We start from the raw sequence: 27,350 nt of genomic DNA on the forward strand, positions 1-27,350 counted from the left end.
TTTTGAAGAACTAAATATAAAAATGGGCCTCAGTTTGTTTATAGCCTAATGTTAATACCCCTGTATGGTCTTTCTCCTTTTTGTTTGTTGAACATTATGACTACTGGCACATTAAGCCTGTGATTATAACATAAATTAAAATTACGTTACTGCAAAAATTAAAGAAAAAAAGGAAGGAAGGAAAATGGATGAGAGAGGAAGGGAGGGAAGAATGGTATTGTATCTATGAAATACATGAAATCTGTTATCTTCATATTAATACTTTTTTCTTCTTTTTTCTTTCTTAAAAATTTTAAGGTGATGAAATTTCATGTACTTCAAATACAAAGACTTAGTAGCATAGTGATACTTCCCTCTGTGCCCTCCCATGCACCCGTACTCCCATGCTCCCTCCTCCTTCCTCTTATTCTTTCTTTTGATTCTTAAAATTATCTACTTCGAACTTATTTTATACTCATAAGATTAACCCTACAGTATATAAGTAACTCAACAAATAGTAAGAAGAAGATTAACCCTACAGTATATAAGTAACTCAACAAATAGTAAGAAGAAAAAAACTCATTGTTTCTTTGCAGTACAGAAGCATCTTAACTTGATATAATTCTATATATAGACCAAAAACCAAGATCGAAATTGAATCAGTAATAAAGACCCTCCTAACAAAGAACCCCAGCTTCAGATGGTTTCACTGCTGAACATAATTCAAACTTTTAAAGAATTAATTTCAATTATTCTCAAACTACTCAAAACAACTGGAAGGAAGGGAATCTTCCCCAACTCCTTCTATGAAGCCAGCATCACTTTAATTCCGAAACCGAAAAAGATGCAACAAAGTATGAGTACTATAGAGTAATATCACTGATGAATGTAGACAAGTTTATCAGGTCGCAGATTTAGACTCTTGATCATTATGAGTTGATTTTTGTATAAGGTGTAAGGCAAGGTCTCATTTCATACTTCTGCATGTAGAGAACCAATTTTCCCAACACCATTCCTTTAAGAGACTGTCTTTTCTTAGGAATTGATTTTATTTCCTTTGTCAAATATTTGTGGGTTGTAGATATATGGATTGTTTTCTGGGGTTGTTATTTTGTTCCATTGGCCTACATGTCTATTTTTTCTTCCAGTTCAGGCTGTTTGGTTTTAACTGCCGTGTAATAAGTCTTGATATCTGGTATTGTGATGCCTCTGACTTTGTTTTTTTGTTTAAGTTTGCTTTACCTTTTGGGATCTCTTCTGTTTCCATATGAACTTTTGTATCAGTTTTTCTAGATCTGAGAAGAATGTCATTGGTATTTTGATTGAGATCACATTGAATCTGTAAATTGCTTTCAGTATGGATACTTTGGTGATATTTGTTCTTCAGTCCATGATATGGAAAACTTTTCCTTTGTGTGTGTGTGTGTGTGTGTGTTTTCTTCTATTTTTTTCTTCAAAGTTTTGTAATCTTCATTGTAGAGATCTTTCACCTCCTTGGTCAAATGTATCCCAAGGTGCTTAAATTTTTTGTAGCTATTATGAATTGGACTGATCTTACAAATTCTTTCTCATCCATGACATTGTCTATGCCTATAAAGGCTATTGATTTTTGTGTGTTAATTTTATATCCTGCAACTTTACCAAGCTCTCTTATGAGTTCCAATAGTGCCATAGTAGAGTATTTTGATTCCCCTAAATATAAAATCAGGTCATCTACAAATAGGGATAATTTGACTTATTCCTTTGATTTGTTTTTCTTGCCTATTGGCTCTGGCAAAACTTCCAGGACTGTATTGGAAATAAATCCTTGTTGGGTTCCAGATCTTAATGAAAATACTTCCAACTTTTCCCCATTCAATATGATGCTGACTGTGATTTTGTCATAAATTGCTTTGATTCTGTTGAGGAATGTTTCTCCTATACCAAATTTGCTTAAGTTTTTTTATCATGAAAGAATGTTTTATTTTCTCAAATGCTTTCTATGTAAATGTTGAGATAATCATATGGTTCTTATTATTCAGTTTATTAATATGATATATCCCATTTATTGGTTTGCATATGTTGAACCATCCCTGCAAACCAAGGATAAATCCCACTTTGTCCTGGTCATTGAGCTTTCTGAAGCATTGTTGGATTTGCTTAGCTAAGATTTTGTTGAGGATTTTTAGATCTATGTTCATCAGTGATATTGGTCTACAGTCTCTTTCCTCTGGTTTTAGAATTAAGATGATGAGTTTGGGATGATTTCCTCTCTTTCAGTTGTTTTGAATAGCTTGAGAAGAATTGGAATTATTTCTTGAAAAAGTCTTGTGGTATTCAACAGTGAAACCATGTGGTCCTGGGTTCTTCTTTGTCAAGAAAGTCTTTATTACTAAAATACATCTTGGTTATTGGTCTGTTGAAGTTTTTTTTTTATTTCATAATTTAATTTTTGTAGAATATAAGTATCCAGGAATCTATCCATTCGTTCTAGATTTTCAATTACTTGGCAAATATATATTTGTAGTAATTCCTGATTATTCTTTTTATTTCTGTGGTATCCATTGTTCCATCTCTTTTATCTGATTTTACTAATTTGAATCTCCCCTGTTTTTTTTTCCCCCCTTTTGGGCAGTTGGGCCAATGGTATATCAATTTTATTCAATTTTTCAAAAAACAGCTGTTCATTTCACTGAACTTTATTTCTTCATTTCAAGTTTGTTTCTTTTCTAATTTTAATTATTTATTTCCACCTACTATAGATATTTTTAAAAATGCAGAGAATGGCAACAAACCAGTATCCATATTAGTAAAAACCACCATTAGATACATAGGATTTTTACCTTAATGTTTAAATATTCCAGTCTTTTTTTTAAAAGATTTATATATTTATTTGAAAGTCAGAGTTATACAGAGAGAGGAAAGGCGGAGAGAGAGGTCTTCCATCAGATAGTTCACTCCCCAGATGGCTGCAACAGCTGGAGCTGCGCTGCTCCGAAGCCAGGAGCCAGGAATTTCTTCCAGGTCTCCTACAAAGGTGCAGGGGCCCAAGGACTTGTGCCATCTTCTACTGCTTTCCCAGGCCACAGCAGAGAGCTGGATTGGAAGAGGAGCAGCAGGGACTAGAACCGGCACCCATATGGGATGCCGGTGCTTCAGGCCAGGGTGTTAACCCGCTGCACCACAGCGCCAGCCCCTAAATATTCCAGTCTTAATAGAACCTTTCTTGGAAATCAACAGAGTCCACCACTTTGTGACCTAATCATATTTTTTTTTTTCAATTTTGTCCACTCTCACTCATAATATTCTCCCCTGCCTTTTCCTTCCACTCTCTGTATGTGCATGATTGGTACTCATGTCTTTTCTCATGTTCCTGGAGCTCATTCTCACATTGAGTGTCAGAATTTGTCATCTTAGAGGTACACCTTGCATAAATACTCGTCCATTTTATGTTATTATAAGGAATTACCTGAAGCTAGACACTTATGAAAAAAAGAGGTTTATTTAACTTACAATTTTGGAAGCTTAAATTCCAAAGGCAGGCATCACCATTGGATTGGGGTCTGGTGAGGGCTTAATGAGGATGGCATCTTGTCCAGGAGCATGAGGGGATGTGGCGTGTGTGCCAAACAGAAAACCAGAAAGGGTGAGTCAGGGATCAAGCCTGCTCTTATAATCACTCACTATTGTGAAAACTAACTCAGGGTCCTTAATCTCTGCAGACAAATACCCGGTGATCTAAGCACCTTTCAGTGGGCTCCATTTCTTAAAAGCCCCACCACCTTAATAAGGCCATGCTAAGAATAGAACCTCCAACATGTGCACCATTGAGGGACAAATCACATTCAAACCATAGCACTTACCAAATTCTTCCTGATTATCTCAGAATTAAATATCTAATTTCATTTATGTAAGTTGTTTTTTATAATTTTGTAAAACCTTTATATCCTCAGTTGAAAACTACTTAAAAGGAAGATATGTGATGTCTTTACTCTTGTTATCTGTACATTACCTACTATTACATGGGGTGTACAGATCTGAAAAGATCTACATGTGATTACTTTATCTCAGTATTAAGATGCTACTTTGGGCCGGCGGCGCCATGTCTTAACAGGCTAATCCTCCGCCTAGCGGCACCAGCACACCAGGTTCTAGTCCCGGTTGGGGCACCAGATTCTGTCCCAGTTGCCCCTCTTCCAGTCCAGGTCTCTGCTGTTACCTGGGAAGGCAGTGGAGGATGGCCCAAGAGCGTGGGCCCTGCACCCCATGGGAGACCAGGAGAAGCACCTGGCTCCTGCCTTCAGATCAGCGTGGCACGCTGCGGCCATTGGAGGGTGAACCAACGGCAAAGGAAGACCTTTCTCTCTGTCTCTTTCTCTCACTGTCCACTCTGCACTCTGCCTGTCAAAAAAAAAAAAATGCTGCTTTGAACACAATATACTTATCAACTGTTTTTCAATATAAGATATAAAAACTATACAAAGTAAAGAATGGTTTTCTTCCAAAATAAAAAAACAACAAGTATAAAAAATGTTTTGAAATACATCAAGCCAAATCCTCCTGAAAATGATCTGATTTGTAGTGACTTAAAATCACTAGATGTTTAAAAGGTATCAATTTTGTAAAGATCTCAGTGAAACATGGGATAGTCATGTCAAAATAGTAACATTTCTTTTTCCTTCATTTTTATTCCTCTGAGCTTTGTTAGAGGCAATTAATTCAAAGACATTAGCTGACACTCTGAGTTTTTTTTTTTTAAATGTTCTGTATTACTGTGCGTGTGTTTGCATTGTTCTGTTTTCTGTGGATAATTTTGGTTTGCCCTGTCTACTAGTTATATTTTCTTGTATGTTTCAGTAATTTTTATTAATTTTATTGTTTGGTTTCAGAGAATTGTCTTCTAAGGATATTGATTATGGATATTTTGTTTTCTCTTTTGACAGTTTCTTCATGTTTGATTTTATTTGATGTCTCTGTGTTTTTTTTTAATGTTATGGAACTTAATTGTTTTGAATTCTCACTTAGAAGTTTTCTTTTCTTTTTTTTTTGTCTTGTTTTCATTTTCTGGTGATTATTAGTCATGTTACATAGGCAAGATAAAGCACTAAAAAGTTTATTGAAGGTTGTGGCCAGACTAGCCAGCTGGAGTGTTTCACTGTTTGAAATTTGTGTAGCCATCTGGGGTTTCAGACTTTACCATTTGTAAAGGGTTTTCTTCTGGCATTTGATTTATCATGTGAGATATTCCTGCCTAAGGAAAACATACCTGGATGTGTGCCTAGGAAGCAGATGATAAAATGTACAGAAGACTTCACCGTTAAGTGTGCAAACTGTTTCTGTCTTCCTCAAGATCTCAGTCATTTCAGTGTCCGATCTATGTACCTCACCTCCAAGACTTAACAGGCCTGGGAATTCTGAATCTTCAACCTCCTGGTTAGATTTTTCTTGAACTACTACTGCCTCAGGTAGAATAGTCACCTATGTTCATAGATGATCTATGTTGGATTCTTGAGGTCTATTGATACTTATATGACTTCTGGGGGTTTTTATAGATTTATTTATTTTTTAATTTAGTAGAGTTTCCAAAGGGAACAACAGAAATATGTATACTTGTGGTGACAAGTTTATCCAGAAATATTAAACATCTCTTTTGATTATTTGTAAAAATTGTTATTGCACTTGTTTGGATAAGACTGAGCATTTTAAAAGGCAGTTTGTCTATATCATTCAGCTCACATTGACTTCATCAAACTATTCTTTCTTTTACTGACACCATTGTTTCTTGGTCAGCACAGTAGATACATACAGATGATTACAACTCTAAGAAATAAGGACCTTGCAGTTTGTAGTGAATAATTATACTTAGGTGAAGATTATCAATCACTGATTAGATATACACTAATGGTATACAACACTTCCTAGGAAATAGACTTTTAAAAAATCATATTGTAATACACACATATACACAAAACAATCTAGATGTGGACAGTTTTCTAGACATGAATACCAATTTACAGGACACATAGTGAGCAGGGGAACATGATGAGTTATACAGCAGAGACACAGTCAGCAGAATCTAGACCCACAAACTGAGGGTATCTCAGTAGGACAGCGAGGTTCCTTCAACAGTCAGTTGAAATAAAAGGAAATATGAACTGAGGGAGCTTATAAAAACATACTAAGCATAATATATAGCATTTTTTGGATTCTAGTGAAAGTAATTGTAAAAATAAAATATGAAATAGTTGGGTGGGAAAAATGGAAACTATATATTTGAAGATATTAAATAATTATGGGGAAATATTTTAGCTTTGTTGATAGTATTAGAGTTATTTTTGAGAATTTGTATGCATTAGGAATTAGTACTGAAATAAATTGCTAATAAAATGATATGTAGTAATATCTTGGGCCTGTTGTTTGGTTAGAGGAGTAAGGAGTATGGATGAAACAAGACTTTAAATATATTGAGAAATGTTAAAGGTGGTGTGGATACATTGGCTTCATTTATAATTTCTCTACTTTTGTCTTTGAAATATTTCATACAAAGTAAAAATGATTGGAAAGACTCCTTCTTTCAAAAGATGCATGTATTTGCTTCTAGAAAAACTCAGAATTCAAAGCTATTCAAATTCAAAACAAAAGAATGACATTAAGGATGCTAGTACACAAACTGCCTTTGAAGCTACAGTGTTTGCACTGATGCATGCATGCTGATTAGAGCTAGATGTTGAAATATTCATAAATAACTGGAATATTTTGAGGTTTTGTTTTATTTTCATCCAATACATTTTATTATGCATAAAATTTCTTTTAGGTGACTTTTTATTAAATAGCCCACTGCCTAACTACCTATGTATTTTAGAGCTCCAGAGGGCTTGCAAATCCCTAAAATGAATGAGCTGCTGATCACAAAAGGCTTTGTCTAAAATAAAATTCTTATAGATAAGTAAAACATTCATTCTCTAGTGGCTACAATCTCATGTGGAGGAAAAGCCAAAGTCGTTTAAACAGCCTCCATGTCTTCTAACTCTTATCTCTGTGTTTCTCTCCATCTCCAATTGCTTTCTCCTCATTCTCCTTTCCAGCTCTGAGGGTATACTCTTGTCCCATGGGTCTTAAAATGCCATTGTCTTGCCTGAGAGGTTCATAGTCACATCACTAATTATGATGCTTATTCGGTGTCATGTGAAATTTGACTGAGATGCTGTGCTCCTTCCTCCAGTATTTATTGAAAATGCCATCATCTTAGTAAGACTGTGCTTGGCTATTTGTCACTAACTTTCCCTTCCCAGTTCTCTTTTCTTGTGTGGCTTTATTTTTCCCTATGACTCTCAGCTCTACATCATATTCTGTATATTTACCTTTTTATTTATTTGAAAGGCAGGGTCACAGAAAGGCAGAGGCAGAGAGAGAAAGAGAGAAAGATCTTCCATCCTCTGCTTCACTCCTCAGATGGCCAGAGCTGGGCCGATATAATCTGGAGCCTGGAGCTTCTTTCTGGTCTCCCATGTGAGTACAGGGATCCAAGGACTTTGGCCATCTTCCACTGCTTTCCCAGGCCGTGAGAGATAGCTGAATCAGAAGTGGAGCAGCCTGGACTGGAACCAGCGCCCAAATGGGATACCAGCACTGCAGGTGTCAACTTTACCCACTACACCACAGTGCCTGCCCCATATTTACCTTTTCAATATTTTTTATTACCTTTTTCATCTTCTCTGGTCTATGAACCAATATTTTTGCCTCTCTTGTCTGATCTCATACCAGAATGCCTTACACATAGTTGGTGCTCTATAAGTACTTAACTATATGATTTTAATGGATGCTGTGACAACTCTGAACTAAATAGCAATGTGCCTCATGGTCCTGTGAACAAGCATAAGGGCTTCTGCTAGTTTTCTCGAAGGATTCATGATATCACTGTGCGATTTCGTGCTAGGTGTATTTGATGAAAATTTTCAACTGATTACATTCTTACCTATCCATCACTGTCATACTCATCATTTATGTGTGTGTATATGGTGAAAACACTTAAGATCTACCACTGTCTTTGTTGATTTTAAATGTATAACACATTAAAATAAAATTATAGCCACTATGCTATTTATTAACTATCCAGAACTTGTTCCTCCTGTAAGTAAAAGTTTGTATTCTATGACCAAAATCCACTCATGTCTTTTTTTTAAAGATTTATTTATTTACTTAAAAGAGTTGCAGAGAGTCAGAGGCAGAGAGAGAAAGTGAGAGACTAAGAGAGTGAGAGAGAGAGAGAGAAGGTCCTCCATCCACTGGTTCATTCCCCAAATGGTCGCAACGGCCAGAGCTGCGCCTATCTGAAGCCAGGAGCCAGGAGCTTCTTCTGGGTCTTCCACATGGGTGCAGGGGCCCAAGGGCTTGGGCCATCTTCTACAGCTTTCCCAGGCCATAGCAGAGAGCTGGATGGGAAGTGGAACAGCCAGGACTCAAACCAGCACCCATATGAGATGCTGGCACTGAAGGCAGCAGCTTTACCCGCTACGCGGCAGCGGCAGCCTTTCCCCTTTCTTATGTTAGATTTAAACTAATACTAAATAGATATTTTACCCATGATATGAATGTGTTGTTTCAAAAATATTGGGAGTCTATTGCTACTGTTGATGAAAAGATGCATACATATTTTATGTAATCTCCCACCCTAATTTTTTCCTTGGTGACTTTTTTAATTACTAAAAATAGACAGGAAATGCATTCAAAGGCCATAAGACATTTTGCTTGATACCATGGGCCATTGAGAAAGCTACAAGGCAAAACAATAAAAGTAAGTGATATAGCCTATCTTTTTTTGAGAGCTTTTATTTAATAAATATAAATTTCACAGGTACAGCTTTTGGAATATAGCAGTTCTTCCCCCCATATCCATCCTCCACCCCCCGAATCTTGTCTCACCTCCTATTCCTTCTCCCATTTCATTCTTCATTAAGATTCATTTTAAATTATCTTAATCTCAGTGTTTTGTTATTGAAGAACCAAAGTTTTGTGTGGGGGTGGGGCAGAAGGAGAGATCAGTCCATTTAGACCAAAGCATTTCTTGTGATTTGAAGGATATATCTCTGGGAACCTCATGTGCTCTCTCAGCCAGGTGATGGCTTTGAAATTCCCATAAACAATTACTTATTTTGCAAATAGTTATTTTTGTATTGTCCTTCCAAACATTCATATTTTATTTTTTGCTTTTTATTAGATGAAAATGGTGATACTGGGGATGCATATTTTTTGCTTGTATAAAGTAGAATGCATCTGGATCAAAACTTCTCAAACTACCAATGGCATGAAGGAACAGGAAAATTTGTGTTGATGGAGCTAAGAGATTGGTTACATAGAAGGAGATTGATTTGATTATATAACTTAAATAGCTTAAGGATGATGAAATCTAATTTTCCATTGGCAAAAATGCAGAGAAGGAGAAAACTGTATAAAGTCCTGTGGAGTATAAATATTATAAAGAGTCTCATCAAGTCATAATTTTAAACATGTAAGTTGGAAATGAATGTAGTTATCAATATATGTGTATGAGAAAACAATATACTAATAATATATGGAAATGTGTTTGTATCTGTTCTCACATGTAACCGTGTGTGTGTGTATTTTCAAAAAGGTTCGTGGATAATGCATATGATGAAAAAACTACACAAGAGTTTCCAAATTTTTCATACTAAAATGAGCTTATCTTAGTCTACTTTGCATGTACATTTTAGAATACCTTTTCTATGTGCAGGTATTCCCCAGCTTTATACATTGATAAAACTTAGATGAGTGAAGACCCAAAACACTGATTATAACTTTTGTTCGGATAGTGACTTCTTTTTTATTTATTTATTTTTTGGCAGGCAGAGTTAGTGAGAGAGAGAGACAGAGAGAAAGGTCTTCCTTCTGTTGGTTCATCCCCAAATGGCTGCCACGGCCGGCGCACTGCGCTGATCCGAAGCCAGGAGCCAGGTGCTTCCTCCTGGTCTCCCATGCGGGTGCAGGGCCAAACACTTGGGCCATCCTCCACTGCCTTTCCGGGCCGCAGCAGAGAGGTGGCCTGGAAGAGGAGCAACCAGGACAGAATCCAGCATGCCAGCCAGGACTAGAACCCAGGGTGCCGGCACTGCAGGTGGAGGATTAGCCTAATGAGCCACAGCGCCACCGATAGTGACTTATAAATACCTTTCTCTACTAAAAGTGACTGCAGCTTTGTGTAATAACATCTGGCTCAGGGAAATGGATGGAAAATAAAAAAATGAGTCTGGCATGCATCATTTTGCCATAATGAGTCCTTATATAATTATGAGAACACGTGGAAAGGAGACAGATACTAGCTTGAAGGGTGTCCTACTATTTGAGCCAAGGGTAATAGCAGTTTCAAAGTAAATAATGATGGTAAAAAAAAGTCTATTCAATAAAATACCAAGTCATGTGCCCATATAGATATAAATAAATAAGTAATTTGAAGTTTCATGAAGAATTAGATATTTAATTTCAAAGTATAAGCCATATGATTCTTATGAATTAAAATTGTGGAAAGCATGAATTCATTGGCATCATAAACTTGGTTAGAGTAAGCATCACCAACAGGGAAAATTGAAGCCATACATTGTTTGATGTATGCCAACAGCATCAATTTGAGATTTTCATGCCAAATATGCATAATGAAATTTAATTATGAGACAATATACAAAAACAAAATAAAATTAATGGACATTCTCAAAAAATTGGCTTTTAGATCTCTGAAGTATAAAGGTCACAAATGTCATGAAAAGACTGAGGAGTTTTCTAGACATAGGAGATTAAGGGGGCATCAATAGGCAACTCATGATTTTGAACTGAGTCCGTTTGCTGCTAAATGTATTATTTACACATCTGGATAACATCATGTATGGTCTGCTGATTCAATGATAATAATGTCCTGATGTTGATGTTTATATTCTGCTATATAGGAAATTATTTACATTTATAAGAAATCCAGTATTTAGGGTATTTAGGCATCATGTTTTTAGTAATTTATCTCAATGTTTCAGAAAACTTAATGATTCCATATTATATCTCTAAGTTTACAAGTTTATGATTACTTCACAAAAGAAATTATGATGAAAACCAGCTAATTTATTTTATAGTCTATAATGTATCTTTACTTTTGTCAAATCCAGTAAAAATATTATGCAGTGTCAACTCTGCTAAAAAAATTACTTTTATTTTTGTACTTATCAAAATCAGTCAGAAGTAGTAATAACCTCAGAGTTGTACCAGTCTTTGGATCATGCTTTGAGGAATACTGATCTAGATTACAAATTGTCTTTTGGGATAAAATATGTACTTATTATTCTGAGAAATAAACTGTTGAGTGTCATAAATGTGTGGAAAATCATACCAAATATTTTTGAGCTTGCATGAGCATTGACTAAAGGCTATCAAAGTGAGATAATCTTATATTGCTGCATGTTTCTATTCATGAAATACCTGAGGTGGGCATATGCATTAGTTATGCATGACAATCAGGATCTTGTGGAGAACAAGATGACATATTATAAAGTGTTTAACTAAAAAGAACTTCTGTGTAGTACTACTTCCTGAGATTAACAAAATACAGTCCTCATTATTCATTCCTAGGACTAGGATATCAGGGGTACATAATTCATTTTCTTTCTTTCTTTCTTTCTTTATTTTCTTTTTTTTTGACAGGCAGAGTGGACAGAGAGAGAGACAGAGAGAAAGGTCTCCCTTTGCCATTGGTTCACCCTCCAATGGCCGCCACGGCTGGTGCACTGCGGCTGGTGCGCTGCGGCTGGCGCATCGCGCTGATCCAAAGGCAGGAGCCAGGTGCTTCTCCTGGTCTCCCGTGTAGGTGCAGGAAACAAGGACTTGGGCCATCCTGCACTGCACTCCCGGGCCACAGCAGAGAGCTGGCCTGGAAGAGGGGCAACCGGGACAGAATCTGGCACCCCTACCAGGACTAGAACCTGGTGTGCCGGCACCGCAGGCTGAGGATTAGCCTATTGAGCCGCGGCGTCTGCCATAATTCATTTTCAAAACCTGATGAGACCTGACCTCTTGGAAGAGTAACTGTTCAACAAACATGGAGCGTCAGAGAAATGCAGTGAGGATAGCATAGGAGTCTTGATCATCTCAACTTCTTCTTTCTTCTGTCATCTCTATGGATACTACTTCCTATTAACTGAATTCAACTGGAAGTCAAATGGCCAGAGAGTCTTGGTGACTCAGTCCGTGGAGGTTAGCATCCTGTAGGACAGTGCTGAAGGGGTTTAAAAAAACAGATCTAAGATGAACAAATGGAAACTAAACTGCATAATGTTTAAAGAAATGTTTACAAACTCAGTTGCCTGTACTCATTTTAAAGTTTCCTAACTTTAAATCATGAGATTTGTGTGTGACTTATTATTTATGGGTTTTTCTTAAGCTCAGCAATTACATTGAGAGTTCACACACGGAATGTGTCCATATGAATTCTGCCCACTTATTCTGTTTCCTTCGAGTGTTAGGAAAGTTCCCTGAAGATGATCCCAGTGGTATTAGACAGGAAGTTGAATCAGCAGTAGATGCAGGAAGGCAAATTAGGAGGCCATTACTATATTTCAGTATCAAAAAAAATGGAGCTCGTTGCTAAAGGATATAAAAATTCAGTTAGTAAAAATACGTTCAAGGACTCTGTCATCCAACATGGTCACTATGTATGTATACTTTGTATGTATGTATACTTTGAAAGTAGCTGAGAGCTGATTTAATTGTTCTCACCACAAAGATAAATGTATAATACATGTGTCAGTTTGATTTAGGCATTCCAAAATGTACACATATTTCAAAACTTAATGTTGGATGCTATAAATAAATATAATTTTTATTATTTGTCAATTAAAAGTAGAAATACTAAAAAACAATATAAACTGGAATAAAAAATGATTGAGATCCTAATCCAGGTTGAGGATGGAGAGATGGTGAATGTTCTAAAATGTATTTTCTGTGCACAGTTTGTCAGATATGTGGACTGGTTGATTTGTTGAGAAAGAAAGAGAAAAAAGAATACGTTTAAGGTCACTCCCAGATTTGGTGTTTGATACACTGTATAGCACCATTTTTCTGTATTGATAATACAAGACTGGACTATGTTTGCCTAGACAAGCAGTAATGAAAGATTCAGCCTCAAACCTGGGAAACGGGAGGTGCCATAGAGACACATCTAGATGTAGGTATTTGTTAGAAAATCTGATGTCCATTTCTGGAGCACTGCACACAGGATTTGTAGGCATTTACAGATGGAAGACTTCTTTGTTATTGTTATTAGCAGTCTCCATCTATTAAAAAAGTATGATATGCCAATACCTTACTATAATCAGAGAGGTTCAGCAACTAGTGCCTTAGGAGAAGATGAGTTGTCTAATTGCAGGGAGATTGAATAGGCAGATCATTTCCCTAGGACGGAAGAAGCATCTGCACATAGAAAGAGCAATACGACTTGGATTTCTTTTCCAATTTGCTAAATGCTATTCATGTTCGCTATCCTAAGTGACTCCATCTTTTTCTAGCTGCATCCCCGCTGGTCAATAATTAGAAGTGGAACGCAAATAAATATGGCCTCAAGATCATAGTGTCAGAAAGCTCATTGGAAAAGTATCATTCAGGGTTAGCACCAGAAAAAATATTTGTGCTTCTTGTAGAGCAGTTCTGAGACCGATTTAATTGATCTTAAATTTGATTACTTTTCTATCTTTGCTATGAGCTTTAGGAATTCAGAGAAGTCAGATATATAGCATCTATACAGGATAGTAAAGTATAAACTTAATCTGCATTCTACTGCTGGCAATGTCTTATTTTCTACTCTTTTCTCCCCAGTGTTACTCTTTTACTCTTATCTACTAAACCTATTGCATAAATGTCTATGTGAACATTCAATATTAAATGAGGTAGAATATTTTAAATGAATAAAAATAAAATTATGTAATTATATTTTAGAGATCAGTTTTCTTCAGTCTCAAGCAGCTTAGATCATAAAGTTGACCCATTTCAAATTTCAATTTGCAGTGTTTATCAAGTCAGACTGACATGTTAAATTAAACACAAATGAGTAATGTATAAGTGTCAGTGTGAAGAGACTCAACATAATGTTTACTGGATTAGTGATCTAATGATATTGCTACAGAAATATTGAACTCATTATGTTTAATCAGTACAAGCATAGTCCCTGAAATTAATTTAGCATCCATTATTTTAAGCAACATTTGAAAATTTTGTAGGATACTATATGCTTATGCCGAAAAGAATTGCTTTCAACCAAACTTTGTTTCTAAATTTTTAGATAAGTCTTATAAATAATAATATAAATGTTAAGACATAAAGAAATAGGGGTGGGCATTTAGTCTTACAGTTAAGATGCCCATGTCCCATGTCATCAGAGTACTTGGGTACCACATCGGACTCAGGTTCCTGACTCCAGCTTCCTGCTAATACAGACTGTGGGAGGCAGCCATGATGGTTCCTGCCACACTCAGTGAAGACCTCAATTGAGCTATTGGCTCCAACTTTGCCCTTGCACAGTTATGTCTGCTGTGAGCATTTGCAGAGTGAATCAGTAGATATGAGCTCTCTCTCTATATATATATCTTTCTCCATTTTTTTCCTGGCTCCTGGCTTCCGATCAGCTCAGCTCTGGCCATTGCAGCCACTTGGGAAGTGAAGCAGCAGATGGAAAACCTATCTCTCTCTCTTTCTGTCACTCTCTGTCTCTGTCTCTCTGTAATTGTGCCTTTCAAATAAATAAATAAGTCTTAAAAGATTAAAAAGTTAAAAAATTAAAAAGAAAAAGTAAGCAGTAGTGTTTTCTACTTCAATCTTTTTCCTACCAGTTCTATTCAGAAGAGATAATCATTTCAATAATTTCTTGTGCAAATGTCCATAAATCTTGTGTGCTTATGCAAACATAATATGTAGGTGAGTGTATGTGTTTTCACTTATTTATATTTTATATGTACCTCTTCCTATATGATCAAATGGGTCCATCTGAATCTTTTTGGAAAGCATATGATATTCCAACATAATAATCAGTGGGAAACAAAAGTTATGGTGGAGAGTGGGTGCAGTTCACAGGACCCATATCTGAAATGATGAAATCTCAGAGACCCTCATGTAATGCTAATCAATAAAACAATATGATAGCAAAGAGTGTTTTTGGTATTTGTGTGTGTGTGTGTGGTTTCTTTTTAGCAGCTTTAAAGATTATAAATATTTTTGTTAGGAAATTAAACAAATCTATCACCTATTATTGTCATGTATTCTTTATATATCTCAAAAATAGGCTAAATAAATAACTGTAGCATGAACAGATGAGTAGTTTATTGTCCACTGTTGAGTTACATTGCTAGTCTCTGTGCTAATTATGCATGCATGGGTTATTTTATTGAATCCTCACCACTGCAGTCCTATAAAGTATGGTTATCTCCACTTCACAGATACAGAAACTGACATCTAGGAAAGCCATGTCCTTTGCTCAAGAGAATAATTTGCAAGTTTTTCATCCAACTAAGAACTCGTGTCCTCCAGAATCAGTGACTGTATCCACATGCACTACACATCATCACCTCTCAGATGATGACTTTACATACCTAAGATTGCCTGCACACTAAATGCAATGAGGAAGAGATAAGGTATATGAAGTTTCAAGAGATTATTAGGATTTGATCAGCCAAGGCACTTTGTGGTACATAGAATAACAGTGGTGTAGGCCTATGTGAACATAGTACATGACACTCAGGAAGCATGTTGTGTGTTCTATAGACAACCACAAGGTTTGGATGATGTCTAGAAAGTATTTGGGTCTTTAAAGTTAGGTCAACTTGAGGAGACAATTATGCATGCATCTTTGGAGTTTATAAGTTTTTGAAGAATTTTATACCAGTTCAATGATAATGGGATCAACCATAGTGTCTTGTGCAGAAAAATTGAATAAAGGAAATCATATTTTAGGATACTTCAATGTTGAGAAAAAGATAGTCTAGTGTATTCAGATTGGAAATGAAAAGGGTACTGGAGAGGCATCTTAGAGAATTTAGACTTTTTGAAGTGAGTTTTTCGTCTACAGCCATGCTAGCCTATACGTGCCCGATCTTGTCTGAAGTGGATTTTCACCTGTTTTTGTGCTTCTGTTTCCATCTCCTCATAGCTGAACCCTTTGAGGATTGAGTGCTCTCTTCATGTGTGCCTGTGGTGCCCATTTAAGCTTCTGTCAGAGCTCCTGCTTGTTTCTCTGAAGGCAAACATCCTGTGTTTACCTATGTATTCTAGTGATTAACATTCTATTTAAAAAAAGGTATGCACAAAATTTAAAATTGGAAATCAATACTGGTAATAGCAATTATACCTGTAGTTTATGTTAGTTTCTAAATCAAGAGTTCTGATCATGAATTCATGTACTTATCCATTCCCCCAGCTACTACCAGAATTGCATTTGCTTCCTAACTATTCCTTTTGGACTTCTATTACCTCTAATTCACTACATCTGATCCTGTCACTTAAGGTTTAAACCCTTCTCTACTTTCCATATTAACATTCCCCATGCAAAATCCTACTAGTTCTTGTGTGATCTGTCCAGTAGCTTTTTGCTATTCTTACTTCTAAATCTTGATGGCTTTCTTTCAGTTCTTTGAAAAAAATAAGCTTGTGCTATTCCAGTTATCTAGTGCTATGAAACAACTTTCTCCAAAACTTAGTGAGTTAAAAATAGCATTTATTTTGTTCCAAATTTGTAATTTGGGCAAAACTCAGCAAGGGCAGCAGCTTGTTTCTATTAGTACTGCTCAAGGGCTGCAGCTGGAATCTTTTGAAGCCTGCCATTCACTTGTCTGGCAGTCCCTGCTGCTGGCTAACAGTCTGGGAATCTGACAAGACTGTCCATGGGAGCACTCACCTGTGACCTCTGAATATGGCCTGTGCTTCCTCATGTTATAGTCAGTAGTTTCCCAAGGTGAGTCTCCAAAAGAGAGTAATAGGGAGAAGCTTATTACCTTTCCTCTCGGACTTCAGGGTTGTATAGCATCACTTCCACCACATCTGTTCATCAAAAAAGAAATGCTAAGGGGAGGGCATCTGGCATAGCAGTCAGGATGCCAGTTGAGGTGGCTGTGTCTCACATTGGAGTATTTGTGTTTGATTCCTGGCTCCAGCTCCTAATTGCAGCTTCCTGCTAAGGTACACTCTGGAAGGTAGCAGCATGTGATGACTTAAGTAACTGGGCTCATGTGGGAGACCTGGATTGAGTTCCCTGTTCTCGACTTTGGACTGGCCTAATCCTGGCCATTGTGGATCTTTCTTGTCTTGGTAAATTCATGCTGCTGTTAGCAAGTACCACAGAAAGGGTACTTATACATGGTAGAAATTTATTTCTTGCCTCCTGGAGGCTGGGAGTCTCACCCCTTGTTCCCAGCAGTGTTGGGTTTTGATGAAGGTCCTCTTCCAGGTTGCAGACTTCTGTCTTTTTGGCAAAGGCATACATGGCAGCAAGAAATCTAGAGAGCCTATCAATTCACTTTTATTAGTACATGAATCCTACTCATCACAGTTCCACCTGCATGAACCAGTTACCTCCCAAAGGCCCAACCACCTTATACCATCACATTGCGACTTGGGATATCAAACATATGAACATTCGAGAGAGACAAGCATATAGTCCCTAGCATTTTTTAACAGATCAATGGATAAACAAAATGTTCAACATATACATGCAATGGGATGTTATTCAGTATTAAAAATGACATATGTGTGGCAGGCATGTGGACTGGCATTTTGAAGCACTGGTTAAGAAACCTGCATTTCATTTTGGAATGATTGGATTGGAGTCCCGGCTCTGCACTGATTCCAGCTTCCTGGTGATGTGTATCCCAGGAGGCATAGGTAATAGCATAAATATTGGGTCCCTATAACCCATATGGGAGACCTAAATCAAGCTCCCAGCTCCCAGTCTTGACCCAGCCTGATCTCAGCCAATGCAGACATTTGGGGAGTGAACCAGCAGACAGGAGATCTCTCTCTCTCTCTCTCTCTCTCTCTCTCTCTCTCTCTCTCTCTCTCAGATTTATTTATTTGAAAGAGTGGGAGAGGGAAAGGGAAAGGGAGAGGGAGAGAAAGTCTTCCATCTACTGGTTCACTCCTCAAATGGCCAAAACAACATGAGCTGGGCCTATCTGAAGCCAGGAGCTTCTTCTGGGTCTCCCATCTGGGTGCAGGGTGCATGGATTTGAGCCATCCTTCACTGCCTTCCTGGGTACATTAGCAGGGAGCTGACTCAGAAGTAGAACAGCCAGGAATGGAATCAGTGTCTACATGGGATGCCAGCATTGCAGAATTTCTCTCCCTCTCTCCCCCCCTCCCCCCCTCCCTCCCCCTCTCCCTCTCCTTCTCCCTGCCTCTGCCTCTGCCTCTCTCTCTCTCCCTCTCTCTCTGCCTATCCCTCTCCCTCTTTCTCCTCTCCCTGTCCCTTTCCCTCTCCCCTGGTCCCTTTTCCCTCTCCCTCTCCCCTTTTCCCTCTCCCTCTCTCCCTCCCTCTCTCCCCCTTTCCTCTTTCCCCTACCCTACTTCTCAAATAAATATTAAGTGCTACATGCTATACTCTGCAGCATGGGCAAACTTTGAACATGTTATCCTGAATTAAGCCATCACAAAGGGACAAATATTTTATGATCCATCTTACATGAAGTACCAATAGTAGTCAAATGCATAGGGACAGTTGAATGGGTGTTAATAGAAGTTGGGAGAAGAGAAAATGGGAAGTTGTTATTGAATATAGAGTTTCTGATTGGAATGTTGAAAATTATCTGGAGATGAATGGTGGTTCTGATTGTACTTCAGTGTGAATGAGCTTCGTGCTAGCAAATTTTGCATTTGAAAATTGGTAAAATGATAACATTTAGGTTATGTGTATTTTACTGTGGTTTTTAAAAGGGAGCATTCATTAGTTGGGCAAAGAGATAGCAGAGAAATTGTCTGGAAAGTGTTGGAGTTCCTCCTGGGAAATGATTGTGTGCTGAACCAAGGATGGTAGCAGAAAAAAGATTTCCCACTTCAGATAAAAATTGGAGCTAAGATACGATCAGGGATATGCAGGAAGAGGAAACAGTGCACTAAGTTTGGCTCCTATAATTCTTGTCTAAACAACAGTATGGTGGCAGTCTCTGGATATTTTGGGTGAAGTCAGGATTCAATTGGTGTTTCATAAATACATGTGTGTTATTTAGGGCTTAATTTTAGAAGACAGTCAGGGAGAGCAAAGTATAGTCAGCAGGCATTGTGGAGCCCAACATAAGAAAGTACTGTGGAAGATTAATAAATGTGAAGAACGGATGTCTGTGGCAAAGAGGTTTCAGTGGTTTCTTACAGCATGAAACTGAAAAGGCTATGAATGGGATATTCAAAATAGAGTTAGGAATATTAATTGGTTTGGACAACTTGGACTATGCAAGTCTGTTTTGCATTTGCAATTTACAGAAGCCCTTGGAAGTAGGAGTTACATCCGGAACATATGAACCATAGCTCACTGCCAGTTTGTGTTGTTTTGTTTGCATAGAACCTGAACATACTCAGCTATTGTAGGTATCTTCTTAGACACTCTGCCTTATCATTTTGATATGTAAACAGGGTCCTAAGAGTCCCCAGCATCCCACTGAACTAGGTCTCAGAGGCAACTTAGGCAGACAGAGCCGAGCCTGGGTGTCAGTCACATCCCCATGAGGATACTTCAAAAAGTATGTGGAAAATCAAATAAAATGGTTATGCTCAAGGGATACATAAAATTAGAAATCCTTACATATTTTTCATAATAAAGATTTTCCATATTTTTGAAGGTCCCTGATATTTGAAGAGTGATTTTTCCTCCTATTGATGTTGCTTAACAAAGTTACTTGGTATTTCTGGGATTTTTATCCTGTCGTTTATAAAACAGAGATTATACTACTCAATTTACAGATAATGCTCATAAATTGCCTTGTACATGGTGAACAATAAAGGCAGTTTCTCTTCTTATAAAGACCTAGTGAGGAAAGTACTGCTATTTCAGTGTGGCTAAAGAATAAGCTCCATGGGGGGCCATCGCTGAGGTTTAATGGGCTAAGCCTCTGCCTGTAGCGCCGGCATCCATGTGCACGCTGGTTTTTTTCCTAGGCACTCCTCTTCTGATCCAGTTCTCTACTTATGGCCTGGGGCAGCAGTGGAAGGTCACTCAGTGTTTGGGCCCCTGCACCCACATGGGAGATCAAGCTTTGGATTGGCTCAGCTCCGGCCCTGGGGCCATTTGGGAAGTGAACCAGCAGATGGAAGATCTTTCTCTCTGTCTCTCCTTCTCTCTTTCTGTAAATCTACCTCTAAAATAAAGATAAAATCTTCCGGTGCAATGGCACACTAGGATAATCCTCTGCCTGCGGCGCCGGCACCCCGGGTTCTAGTCCAGGCTGGGGGGCTGGATTCTGGCCCGGTTGCTCCTCTTCCAGTCCAGCTCTCTGCTGTGGCCCGGGAGTACAAGTGAAGGATGGCCCAAGTGCTCCAGCCCTGCACCTCCATGGGAGACCATGAGGAAGCACCTGGCTCCTGGCTTCGGATCAGTGCAGGGTGCCGGCCACAGCGGCCATTTGGGGGATGAACCAACAGAAGGAAGACTTTCCTCTCTGTCTCTCTCTCTCTCACTGTCTAACTCTGCCTGTCCAAAAATAAATAATAAATAAATAGATAAAATTTTTAAAAACAAAAAGGAACAAAGAATAAATTCTATGAAGAAAAGTAGTAAGGGAAACTTTTGCAAAATCATGGTGATTTGGAAGCCTAGGAAATTATTCCTGCAGGATATGGGACGTGGTGCAAGAAGAGCTTAGAGATTATCTAGTACAAAATCTAATAAACAGATATTGATACAGTGAAAAGAATTTAAGGAAGTGCCTTCATTTTTTAAAAAGAGAATATTATCTTTGTATCAACTCTATGATATCCACACTTTTGATTACACAATTAATTGGAATGTACCCTATTTATTTATAAATATTGTGATGGGGCAGGCGCTGTGGCGCAATGGGATAAAGCCCTGGCCTGAGCCGCCAACATCCCACATGGGCATTGTTTCTAGTCCCAGCTGTTCCACTTCTGATCTAGCTCTCTGCTGTGGCCTGGGAAAGCAGTAGAAGATGGCCCAAATCCTTGGGCCCCTGCACCCACATGGGAGACCTGGAGGAAGCTCCTGGCTCCTGGCTTCAGATCGGCTCTGCTCTGGCTGTTGCGGCCATCTGGGGAGTGAACCAGCAGATGGAAGATCTCTGTCTCTACCTCTCTCTGTAACTCTGTCTTTCAAATAAATAAAATAAATCTTTAAAAAAAAGTATTGTGACCTACTGCTATTTATTGACAGCTGTGTTTTGTTCTTTTTTGTCATGTTTTGTTACTTTGTATATATCTCTGTGTCTGTTTATGTGTGTGTATCTTATCATGCATCTTTAAATATCTAAAGACACTCAGAAAAACCAGTAAAGACATAGGAGACAGTGCATCATAGCATCTGTAACTTCCAGCACCAGGACCTGTACATGATGGAATCCCAATTGAGGTGCTGCTGATTGTTTTGTTTTGCTTTGCTTTGGATCACTGGAGTCTAGCCATGACTTATTTTTTTTTTTCAAAAATTTTTAAAAGATTTATTTATTTATTTGAAAGGCAGAGTTATAGTGAGGCAGAGAGAGAGAGAGAGAGAGAGAGAGAGAGAGAGAGAAGGAGAGAGATCTTCTATCCTTTAGTTCACTCCCCAGATGGACTCAATGGCCAGAGCTAAGCCGATCCAAAGCTAGGAGCCAAAATCTTCTTCCGGGTTTCCCATGCAGGAACAGGGACCCAAGGACTTGAGCCATCTTCTTCTGCTTTCCCAGGCCATAGCAGAGAACTGGATTGGAAATAGAGTAGGCGGGACTCAAACCGGCGCCCATATGGGTATGCCAGCACTGTAGTCGGTGGCTTTACCCACTGTGCCACAGTGCCAGCTCCTAGCCATGACATATTGAGGGGGTTTTGCTTTCATAGTTGTTAAGTATAAAGTGCGATTCACTTTTAATCCAAGTGGAAAATTCTGCCCACCCTTTGCAACCTCAGTGTTTAGTTTATATTATAAATAAGAGAGTTTCGTGTTAATATGGTCATATTTGTCATCACAGCTGTTACTAATAACCCAGCTGTTTTCCTATCTCCACATGAATGTTGCTTCTTGATAAAATTTTATGGAGTAGCTTTTCGTCCTGTCACCATTCTGTTTCCATTTTAAGAGGCCATTTAGTAGATGGTAAAATTCTAAAGGAATCCAATTCTATGTGTGCGATTTCATATACCAATTCATTCACAGTGGGGACAGGATGTTGATTTAGAGCCCATTTTGTTTTTTGAATGAAGGAAAGGCTAATTTATGCCTCGTTAACTTACACTATGAATTTTCAATTTGATCAGTTCTGAAGAACTACTCCCACGTCAGTTTAATTTTTTGGTTAATAGGTAGTTATAATTCTTATTTATAGCCTCTTTTCTCACTAGAACACTAGGCTCTAGATCCTACAATTTTTTATAGCCAGTGAATTTATAGCATTTCAGGGGAAAATATTCTTAAGGTTTTGCTTTTCTGATAATACTAGAAGATAGGATGGTAATTGCATTTTAGTTGTTCATTTTAGCTGATAAGAGAAATTAACAAATCTGTGTAAATGTCTCATACTGAAAGCTGGAAATTAATTTTATTGCATTGAGATGTATCTATTGAAAATGCATTATTTCAGTTGTATTTCATCAAGAAAGTGAGTTATAACAGAATGTATATTACCTAGCATAGCTTTAAATATTTTATTAGTATGTTAAAATTTGATGTGAAGTAGAGAATTTAAAAATCATTTCTCATAATAATAAGAGTATATTTATTCTGTGAAGGAAATGATTGGTAATAAATAAATATTCTAAAATATATTTATCATTTTTACCTTTTTCATCCCACACTGAATTACAAGCCTTGGGTCATATTGAATATAAGCAGTGTAGCATTTGGCATGTCAGATATTAGCTGGAAAAGAATGATACCTGCCATAAACCTGAAACAACTGGCTCAGTCACAAATAGCCATTGTTGATTTACCAAGTAATCTTTTGGATGAAATAAAATTCCAAGCCAATCCTTCCTTATATTTACCTCCCATCATAATTTTTAATCCATCCCTCCCACCCATAATAATTCAGTAGTTTCATCACTTAACCATGTAGCCTTTTATTTTTTAAATATTTATATATTTATTATTTAAAGATTTATTTATGTATTTGAAAGAGAGAGAGAAGCAGTGATGCATAAAGAGAGAGCAGAGAGAGAGAGATCTTCCATCTACTGGTTCACTCCCCAAATGGTCACAAAGGCCAGGGCTGGGCTAATCTGAAGCCAGGAGTTTCTCCTGCGTCTCTAATGTAAGTGCAGTGGCCATGTACTTGAGCCATCTTCCACTGCTTCCCAGGTGCATCAGCAGGGAGCTGTATCAGAAATGGAGCTTGAACCAGCACTCATGCGATTCTGGCACTGCAGAAGGCAGCTTAACCTGCTTATGTGATGGGACGGGCCCCTGCTTATTTATTTTAAAGACTGTGTGTATATATGTGTGTGTGTGTTTGTGTGTGCAAAGGTGTAAAGGAAGGTAGGGACATCTTCCATGTACTAGTTCACTCCATAAATGACTGAAATAGCTGGGACGGCACAAGGCTGAAGCCAGGAGTTAGGAACTGTACCCATATCTCCCACATGGTTCACAGGAAGTCAGATACTGCTGCTTCCCAGGTACATCAACAGGAAGCTTGATCGGAAGTGGAGTAGCCAGGTCTCAGAACTGGCACGGAGATTGGGAAGTAGGAGTCTCAAGCAGTGACTTAACCTGCTGTGACACAACACCAATACCTACCTCTCATTTATTCTTTTCTTCCTTCCCCCTCCATCCCTCCATCCCACCCACCTCTCCCTCCTTCCTTCTATCCTGCCTTTGATTTTCTGATCACCTTCAATATTCAGGGTCATTGTTTCAAAGTAATCTTTCCATATATTATATCCCATCACTACGGATATTTAAAAATTTTTGCATTTTTGATTTACTTGAATAAATGAATAACTATACATTAAAACAATATCTAGGTTCAAAGATTGGAGAAAATTTTATTTCTTTAGGTTGTTCGAATAGCCTGAAGGAATAAATAACAATATGTATTCTGAAAATTAACTGCTATTCTAAAATTTAATTGCTAAGATTTATTGTTAGTCATGAGAACTACAAAGATATCCTTTTTTTTGAAAATCATCTTTTAGGATACTGCTTAATTGATGTGTATAAACAACTGATTCAGTTAATATAGGTTTTCACAATATAAATACATCAAGTATTGGTAACAAAAATACTCTTTAGTGGATTTTGATGAAATTTTATGCGCCTTCTGTTCCCTGTTGCACTAGAATCTAATAGAGGCATCATCTATTGACATAGCATTTAATGTTTAAAATTTACCTTTTATTGCTTGATATGTCTTACTCTGCAGAGAGCAGCACTCTTCTGGTTGTTCCTACAATTGAATAATCACGAGATACAGAAAATTGGTTTTGTTAGCAAGATGGCTGAATGAGTTAGTAACAAAGGGGACATCATTAAAAGATTTTGTTGCTCCACTTGAGTTTCTGTGCTTGCTTGATCTAATGATAATTAAATGAGGATCCCAGATACTAAAATAAGTTAACTTTTGCCTTGGAGAAATTTGTATCTCTCTTGATACTTTATATTTCTCATCTGAACTTGTCAATGCAATGAGCATAATATAACAAAAACAAAGGAAACCCAATAAAAATCACTTTGTTGAAAGTTTCATACTCTCCTTATTTGTTTTGGGACTTAAGGGATTTTCAAGCAGCAAAAGATTCTATGGCATGTGTTGTTTGTCCTTCTTCACAACTTCGAATATTTAAACCCAAACCATATTTTCACTCTTGTCCCATACCAAGGACAAATCTTAACTATAGTGAGCATAATTTTAAGAACTCAGTGCTATTAACCGTAAGAGGATAATAAGGCTTAGCGAGCAAAAATTTTGCTGGGGACTTAGCATATTTTCACTAATCCTCATATTTACTTTACAAATTATTTATCATTTCTTCTAAATGAACAAATGAAGCAGTCATTACTTACTATCCATGAAATGCTTTTGAGAGCATTGAAGACACTCAGGTATAATCTTGAGAAACAAATTTAATGTTTTCAATCATTCAAAGTAGGCAGGATTTAAAAACAGTATTGAAAACAGGGATATATTTAAGGCAACAACATATGAGAATGGTTGCCTGTGATATAGTCTGTGACATACATGATATATAGGCATATATACATACAAACACACCTGCACACCTATATATTTTAATTGTATTTTTATTAACCATGAAAAACATACAAAGACTACAACAAAATTGCTAATCTTTAATAGGAGAATAGGAAGTGGTAAGGTATACCTTTAAGTGTTTATTTGGAAGGGTAAGGCATAAATTGAATATGTGCTTTCTAAAACAGACTTTTATAACCATGTACTTCATACATATTTTACAAGTCTTCAATTTGTATATAAATCATAGGGTTTATTGATAATGATTTTCTCTTGCTAGTAGAATATTGTTATTAGGTGCCAAGACATACTTTCAAATATTACCATTAAGGATTTAGTATTTTTTACATAGAACATATTTGCAGTTTAGTAGAAAATATTATTTTGTTTCCTGGCTGATAAATCATGTCATTGGTTTGTCAGCCAGGAAGCAAACTTTGACCATCAAATGTTAGACTTCACAGCTTTCCCATTATTTCACAATTAAAAAAGAATAATCCACTGAGCAATCATTTAGAAAAACAGGCTTTCAGGACACAAAGCACATTGTAAAAGAGAATGTGAGGAAAAATCATGTTTTTTTATTATTTGAAATTATATTTATTGTTTAAAAGACTGAAGCATAAATATGTGTTTTCTGGAATATGGCATTTTTTTCATTATGTACTTAACACTTTTACGTTTCTATAGCCCTACTTGTGTATAAAGAATAGAGTTTATTATTAATGGTTTTATCTTTGCTGTCCTCGTAAACATAATTGCTGGTAGCTTAGCACCCATGAGTAACCTAGCAACAAGTCAGCTCTCTAACAAGTAAGAAAAGAATGCAAGCAAAGTGTTATGGAAAAATTGTTCAGATTAAGAATGTTAGTGCATGTATACAATTAAAAATCAAAATGGAACTCTCTAATATTGGAGGAATTTCATGACAATAGATATTGAATTTCATATTAAATAATATCATGGCATCCATTCACAAAAATAAAGAAATCTATTTCAAAATACACAACTCTTAACTAGGTAAAATAATATCTGTTTTCCCTGGCAACCTGTTCATTACAGATTAGATGAGAAGAGTGTCTTTGGCATGCTTTTGTTAGGTGGTAGATGAGGTTACTCAATTGAATTACACCAACACACCTTCCTGACAGTGATACATTGCTCATCTCTTAAGTAGTTCCAGAAGTAATAATCTTTTTTGCAGGACTTTGTTTTTATAGTACTGTACTTTGTGTGTGGGGGGAGGGATCAATTTTTGGAAAGGTCCTAAAAGATTTCACTTCTTGTTTTACATTGTAATCCTTTGACATATTTATTATTGATTTCTTTTGGTGAAATTTAGCTTTTATATTTGCTGTTTATTTTTATTGGGAAAATAACCGTCTTGCAGTGAAAAGCTACACTTTCATAGCATCACCATTTATGTGATGAATGGAGCCGGATGGGGAGGGAAACCACACACAGTGGTGTTAACCTTTCCCTGAACAGCATGGCTTCTGTTTTACTCCAGGAGTAGAATTACCTGGCCCTTATCAATTTGACAGGTAGTTCACTGTGCCTCATGAAATCTTGGAGCCCTAGGGAAGTTTGTGGTAGAGGACAGTAGGATATGCCCTGGGCTTTCTATTACTTTTAGAATCTACCTGGAAATGACTCTCAGTTGTTGCTCCAGTCATGATTAAGGTGTGAACTCCACTCTTGTATTTTTTCTCCCTCACTGTCCTCCCAGATACCTCTTCACCAAGGATGGGCGGAATGAAATCATGAGACCCCTACAGAGAGGGCTAAAAATACTTGATGAAAGAGTCAAATTTCATCCCTAGGTGAAAAGTGATGGCTAGCATGATTTGGAATAAAGTGAATCACATTTAACATATGAAGAAAGAAGTTTCTTTGCATGAAAATGTTACCTATCCTTGGAGATAACATACTACAATTGGGTAGATTGGTGGCATCATTTCATTTTGGGAACTTTAT

General features: G+C 37.2%; 1 protein-coding gene across 1 annotated transcript in view; it reads left to right on the forward strand.

The window, feature by feature from the left end:
- The window catches only part of MMP16 (matrix metallopeptidase 16), a 299,337-nt gene that overhangs the window by 118,280 nt on the left and 153,707 nt on the right, over positions 1 to 27,350 (forward strand). The window lies entirely within an intron of this gene.

Source organism: Lepus europaeus, chromosome 4 (genome assembly GCF_033115175.1).
Source record: "Lepus europaeus isolate LE1 chromosome 4, mLepTim1.pri, whole genome shotgun sequence".
Classification (NCBI taxonomy): Eukaryota; Metazoa; Chordata; class Mammalia; order Lagomorpha; family Leporidae; genus Lepus; species Lepus europaeus.